Below are 7,920 nucleotides of genomic sequence, written 5' to 3' on the forward strand. Positions count from 1 at the left end.
GATTTTGGGTAGCATCTATACAAATACTAAATACAAAACAAGGGATATTATTGTTTCACTGTATAGATCACTTGTAAGGCCTCATTTAGAATACTGTATACAGTTTTGGATTCCTTTCCTCAAGAAGGACATTAAATTGTTGGAGAAGAATCAGAGAAAAGCCACTAGGATGATACCTGGGATGGTGAGATTGTCCTATGAGGAGAGACTAACATCTCTAAACTTGGTTTCTCTGGAGAGGAGAAGAGGTAGAGATGATTGATTGAAGTGTTTAGGATTATTAAGGGTATTTATATAGATCCACCAAACTATACAATAGGAAAACAATAGGACAAGGGATCATAATTTCAAATTTTGGCAGCATAGGAGTAATCTGCAATTTAGACAGTATTACTTTTCAAATAGGGTGGTTGGCTTTTGGAATGAGCTTCCTTCAAGGGTGGTGGAAGCAGAAAATTTAACTGAGTTCAAGAAAAGATTAGATGAATACATGAGTAGTAAGGGATAGTTATAGTTGGGAGCTGGAAGGGACATCCTTGATGGGATATTAAGCTCCTTTTTGTCCCTTTAATATTTTATGAATGTTTTCACAAACCAACTCTTCAGAAAAACAAAAATACAAGCCAATCACTTACTTTCCAGGAAACCAACAATTACCCCTCTAAAAACTCCTGTCAAATGTTGGATTACACTACTGTTAATGACAACTCATTACATAACCAAATCATCCTGTTAAAAAAATAAATTTGGAGCAGCAAGTTGCATTTGAGTTACCCTAAGTTTGAAGAATAGAATCAGATCACTCCAGAGTTAATAGAATGATGGTTTTCATTTAAAATAATTAGTTATAGATGTTTTTTAAGCTAAACTCTTTAACAGAAAAGAAATGTAGATACTACAGGCCTAATAATATTTGTATTTGTAAGAATTACTGTAACAGATTCACAAACTTTACACATAGGTTTGGTTTCAGGAAAATACAGTCTACTATATCGTTATCCAATCCATTTAAAAAAACCAGTTAAAATTTTTGCATTATTTGTAAACATCTTTTACACTTGTAAACAGACCTTGGTGAATTGATATAATTGGTTACTTACAAGTATCAATTAACTAATCAAAATTAGTGTTTCCAATTATTACTGTTTTCGATTGTTCAAACTATCCAAGTACCCGAAATATTTCCATTATTATTTCAGTTAATTCAAGGTTGTTCACCATAATTGATTAGTATTATAACTCACAAAATTAATCTATTAATCAAAAAACACTTTCCAATTATTACTATTTCCAAGCATCCCAACTCGCCAAGACCTATGAAAGAATAATTCAAGGGTAATGCTCTTTTAAGAGCAAAATTCATTAATAAAATTAAACAACAAAAAGAAGTAAATAAAAATACTTTTCACATTCTTACTACATGGATTTATTTTACAGTGTTTCAGACTTAGACCCACTTCAGGTAAAGAACAAAATACAACTGTAAAAGTTCATGACATTTTTGGTACTTATAAAATTGGTAATTATTTTTCAAGTTTTCATACTGATGATGGAATTTGAAAAATTACAAAACCTTTGTAATTAAAGATTGTTTTCATATATATATATATATATGTTTTTCATAATAGTTTCCACCTTATAAATCATTTTAAGCTATGCAAAGAAAACAATCAAATACACTTTTATCGATTAGTTGTGCCGTAAATAAAACATGTTTACACGAAAGAACACGAGCAAAAATTTAGAAGATGAAAAAACAAGAAAGACAAAGATTATTTTGGTTTGTTTTTGTTTAATACATTTTCAAACTACCTTTCATTTCGTATGATAGCCATCTTCAAGAACAATATCTTACGATTAATTTACCTTCTTAATTCTAAACTATTATACACAAAAATTGATTATTTAAATAACCTACTACAAAATCTGTAACAAGCTGAAAATATTAATAATACCATTCCATGGGTTTTTTTTTTACAAGTTTCCACAAGAATACTAAAGCTAAGCAAACCTATTCTTTGTTTAAAATATTTCCTTACATTTCGTGATAAAACTAGTAAAGATTGTCATAGGTAATATAAAATTTAGGCTGATTCTAGAAAAATAATAACATTACACAACATTTACGATTTTTCAAGAACACTTGTAATGATACAAGATTACCATTTTGCATAACTTAAAATGATATATATGATGGAAACTATTAGGAAAAACATATATGTGATATCAATGTTTATTTACGAAGGTTTTGTAATTTTTCTAATTCCATCATCAGTACAAAATTTTGAGAAATAATTAGTGACTTAATAAATAACAAAAATAGTCTAGTTTTTAGTGAGAAATTGTTGGCATGGATGGAAGTTTAAAAAGAACACATTAAAATTATTAATATGTTTACAATTTACAATACGGACTGAAGGAACTGTGTAAATACAAATGTAAGCTAAGAAATCAAAGAACTTAAAAGTTTACCGTACTAGGGAGTATGCGACAACAAACTTTTGTTTCTTTTTTTAGTGCTTCCTATCTAGCTAGAGCTAGTCGTAATTAAATTGGAGTCCTGTTCATGTAAGTAAATGTAATGATATTACCTATTGTTACTAGCCCATGTCTAGTCATTTCTGACGTATATAGTTAAATAATCATATTCAGCAATCAATATTTTTTGAGTTAATAAACAATAATGAATAGCTTTTTTTAATTAAAGCAATCCTACCTCGAATAACACTGGTTTCATTTGTAACTTGTAATAAGTAAGAAATATAATAAGTTAAAGTTACACTTGTATTTAAACATTCAAGGTAAACACAAACAGCAGGCATCATTATAGTTATGTAACGAATGGCCACTAGGCCACATCCTCACATTTGTGACTTGTGCACAAGTAGAATTAACACAGTAACAATGCTAATACTTTAATCATTTCGATAGATAAAACAATTAAAAATAACAATCGCAAAGACTAATTTCGATTAACTGATTACTTCCATGAAACTAATAGACTTGAATAAATTGAATATAATAATGACAAATAAAATTAAATGGTAATATATTTTGATAACTTGGATTGCTGAAACAATCAGAATCACTAACTTTATTTAGTTGATAATTTAATCATAATTTTAATTAATTGATTGATCAAGCTAATCACCCAGCTCACACCTGTTTAAAGTTCAGTTGGATAGACATGTAAGACTGCATTCATTCCTTTTGTTGTTGTTGGCGAGTAGAGAAGAGACTTCGACAGGCCAAATTGTTTATTTTTACTAGGTATGAATTCCTTAATCATATAGATTAGAGTTGAATTCAAAGTTTCCCCATAACATTGTATCTAACCACCTAAGCCTGTAAAATGATCAATGGGACAAACTGAATGTAATCAAATTCCACAATAATCCACTAGCACAACAGTTGTCACTTGTAAAATAACATACAGGCCCTGCTGTAACGTATCACTCAATACAGCAGCTACAGAAATATTTGAAGTTTCAGTCAGTGGAAATTTTGTTTACAACTGATCATGTTTACAGAGGTATTTTGAATGATAATTGAAGGTTTTATCATTTGTCTCCATTTATTTATACATTTTGCATGATTTTTATTGAAAGTTTTGTAATTAATGGTAAGAACAGTAGGACTAGGGAACAAAAATATAAATGTTGGCAAGGAAGGAGTCTTCTTCAGTCAAGACAATTTTATTTTCCCAAGAGGGTGGTTGGCCTTTGGAATTGGTTGCCTCCAGATGTGGTGCAAGCAGAAAATTTAAATGACTGTAATAAATACTTGAATGATAAGGGCTGTTTCTTTTTAGTTGTTTTCTTTAATTTAACAGATTGTCCAACAGGTCCCTAATTGTTCTTACATTGTTATATTATTAGCTTTATGTTGAATTATAACTGTAGTACTACGTCTCTACACTGTGTATATTTCTGTCACTCTCGATGGTTTATGTACTATACATCAATACAGGTTTATTACATACAATGCCAGCATGTAAGTAAACTCAACTAACAATAACTAACTTTTTCTAGGATGTCCAGTAGACAATGAAAAATGCACAACTAAACATATCTGTTCATTTTTAAAATTCACCATAGCTAATCTCTGAATTTTCTTTAACTAATGACTAATCAAACTCAGGAAAAAAAAAAATGAATAGAAAACCCAACAATTTGGCATACACCTTTTTCAAGGGTTATTACACTGACACAGATAAAAGTACACAAAAGTTGGAATTATCAATCGAAACTACAAAGAACACAGTACAACAAACAGTAGAAGTTTCACCAGGTGTTTTCTTTGTTTTGGAGTTTGGTCAACCATTGCTTCCTCTGTATCGGGTGCAGTAAGCTAGCTTTCAGTTCATCCAGCAGTACTAATTCTGCTTACCAAAAAAGGTGTTTAAGATTAAGAGAATTGATAGTGTTGATGCATCATCTTTTTTTTTCATACCTAAGGGTGAGAATGATGGGAGTAGGGATCACAGATAGAAATTTTGGCAGAGTAGGAGTCATCTTCAGCTAAGACAGCTTTATTTTTCTGAAAAGGTGGTTAACCTTTGGAACGTGTTGCCTTCAGATGTGGTGGATACAGTTAATTTAAGAAAAGGCTTAATAAATATTTGGGATGACATAGGCTGGTTTTGTTTTATTATAAAGTTTAGTAGATGGGATGACCTAATTGGACCAATAGGTCCCTTGTTGTCCTTAATATATATATTATAGTTTCAATCACACAAAACTTTACCTGAGCTAACTAATAAATAGTCAGTAAACTAACAATAAATGAAAAAAAAAGATCCAAGTTATTTACTAACTAGGTAACAATTATAATCCATCACATAATACCATGTTTATCCAGCAAAATTTGACTCCAATAACCTTCCAATATTTAACCCAGTCTTAGCTTGTTGTCAAATCTATTCTAATGTTGTTCCTAATCAACTTGGATATATGTAAACCATTATTTAATGTTACTGTAGCATCACATGCTATAAATTGTTCTTCATCTGTATAAAACAAACAAACAGTATAAACAGATATATGGGTTAAAAAAAACATTCAAACTTACTATAATCTACAAGTCTGGGGTTCCTGAAGCTATAGTTCTTACGATCAGGACAAAACAATTTAAGTTTACATAATCATAATAGCATTTGATGTCGGTGTATCATGGTTTCATACACAAATAGTGAGTGTAACTTAATAACGATAGTCTCATATACAAATACACATGTGGTGATTGTAAGTTAAGAACCATAATCTCATACACAAATACACATGTGGTCATTGTAAGTTAATAACGATAGTCTCATATACAAATACACATGTGGTGATTGTAAGTTAATAACCATAGTCTCATATACAAATACACATGTGGTGATTGTAAGTTAATAACCATAGTCTCATACACAAATACACATGTGGTGATTGTAAGTTAATAACCATAGTCTCATATACAAATACACATGTGGTGATTGTAGGTTAAGAATCATAGTCTCATACACAAATACACATGTGGTGATTGTAACTTAATAACCATAATCTCATATACAAATACACATGTGGTGATTGTAAGTTAAGAACCATAGTCTCATATACAAATACACATGTGGTGATTGTAGGTTAAGAACCATAGTCTCATATACAAATACACACGTGGTGAGTGTAAGTACAAAAACATCCTCGGTTTCATTCTATTATCCCTCTTATGAATCGTTTTCATTAATGCAATATCATTTTTGAATAAGAAAATCAAAGACATACACAACATTCCAAGTGAAGCCTAATTAGTGATAAGTATAATTATCTCTTTTGACTTGTATTCAATATGATGATAAGTACACTCTAAAATTCTATTTAGCTTTGCTACTACTACTTCTAGCAACATAACTCTGGTTTGATGACTTGAGTGTCATATTTACCATCACTCCAGTCGTTTCCTTCTTTTGTGCTTGGGTGCGTTTTCTCAATATTAAATCTGTGGTCCAATTTTGATACTTTAAATGAATTATCTTTTGCTTACTATAAAGTACAATTGAAGGTCATTTGCAAAATATTTGTCAAATCATATGTATCTTTCCAAAATATCAGTTTCAGATCACGTTAAAATTTAAGTTCCATCTGAAAACCATGTGATCTTAAGAACTGGTACACTTTTGAAACGTCTCAACATAGGACGTTATTCAATCTAAACTCTAAGCTCCCTCCCAATATAAAATTATAATGTTCCCAAATTGGAAGGAACATGTGTGGCCACCTTAGCATTTTATATAACAAATTGTTGATTTTATATTTTCAGTGCCGTTATCCAAAACCATAAACTGTGTAACTCCGGTATCCAGATAAGCTTTTGTTTTTTATCAATGAATCAGTGAAGTATCCCATATTTAACTTTCGTCATTTGATTTGTATTCATTAGCCTCAGTTATAATGCTGTAAACTTACGACACAAACAACACTGTATTATAGTGTATATAAATTACAATTCCTCTGATAAATGAAATATAAAATCAAAATGGTGTATTTAAGTGTTTTACACTAACAAAAAGAAACCTATCATTCTAGTTGTGAGCGTAAAACACTTAAATACATCATTTCGATTTTCGATACCTCACTACTATAAAGGCTTGGTTTGGTCCAGTATTTCATTGGTGGTAGTGTCCAGGATCACTGATGAGGAGTGGAGTTATCCGAAACTAGTCTGGCTCACAGATAAACAGCCCCAATGAAAGAATAGACCATTCCAAGCTTTTACTTATTGTTAAACAAATGTTTAAACAACTCTATTCGAAATAAAAAATGTCTTTGCAGATGGGATAAGTTGGTTTGTTTTCTAACCTATCAGTATTACTATAATAATACAGAAACTAATAAATACCATTCGGTTAATACTATTATTATTAGACTGACCAGTACTGCTGTAGTAGAGGTGAATTAGACGGTCGTCCTATATTTATTAGGCCTAGCTCAATCAATCTGTTAAACCTTTTTTTTTCAATGTATTTAGTGTTAATGAAGATTGTAACTCACAGTATCACTGTTACTTCTATTCTAACACCATTACTATTAGTAATACTTAATCAACGTTAAAGTTGGACTTCATGCTTGACTTTCAACTTTTTATTTTTAAGTTTTATTCTGTAAAATTAACCATAGAATCGTTCTCCAAATCGAAAATAAAAGTACGAATACATTTACCTGAGATTCAGTGCACTCAAAAGCACAACACACAGAACTGTAACCCAGTTAATAGTGAGTAATACTAATATTAAGAATCACTTTACTGACTTTCTTCCCCGTAGTGCCTCGAGTTACCTAAGGCTAGTTATGACACCATCAGATTTTAAAAACGATACAATACAGAGTCCATGGTCATACTGTGTTCTTTCATCCTTCTGTTCCAATTTCTAAATCTTTGTATAAATAGTGTTGTATGCTACGTTTTTAATATTTTGTTCACTAGAGGGAGTTTTACATAATTAAATAATTGTGTGAAATCTGGAAATATAAAAGTTTTAGGTTTCATGATAGAGCAGGGGTCACCAAACTACGGCCTGCCGCTGCACTGTGCCACAAATGAGCTAAAATATAATTATTTATATGGAAATATCATAGATTGTAGATAAACTTACTATGTAAAAAAAAAATTAAAATAAGTGTAAGTAAAAATGTCCAAATTTGTCCAATCTGATTTTTGCATCTGACAGTAATATAAGTTTTAGGAAAACCAGTGAAATAAAAAAATTCGGCAACTTTGGATATCAGTGCGCTTTTTGTGTAAGTACCTGCAATGAGAGTTCATTCCTGCAGTCGCCTTTGATAACTTAACTTCCAAGTATTTTTTCTTAATTTATTCTCCATCTATTTAGAGACAACTGAACTTCCAAGTATTTTTTCTTAATTTATTCTCCATCTATTT

The 7,920-nt window shown here is 30.5% G+C and overlaps 1 protein-coding gene across 3 annotated transcripts in view; it reads right to left on the reverse strand.

The window, feature by feature from the left end:
* Positions 1-7,449, reverse strand: part of LOC106467332 (ubiquitin thioesterase OTU1-like) — an 11,667-nt gene extending 4,218 nt beyond the window's left edge. For all 3 annotated transcript variants that reach the window (XM_013927677.2, XM_022395491.1, XM_022395490.1), the window contains exon 1: positions 7,200-7,449. The gene's annotated coding sequence lies outside the window, so the exon portion shown is untranslated. The remainder of the gene's footprint in view (positions 1-7,199) is intronic.
* Positions 7,450-7,920: the final 471 nt, after the last annotated feature.

Source organism: Limulus polyphemus, unplaced genomic scaffold (genome assembly GCF_000517525.1).
Source record: "Limulus polyphemus unplaced genomic scaffold, Limulus_polyphemus-2.1.2 Scaffold2570, whole genome shotgun sequence".
Classification (NCBI taxonomy): Eukaryota; Metazoa; Arthropoda; class Merostomata; order Xiphosura; family Limulidae; genus Limulus; species Limulus polyphemus.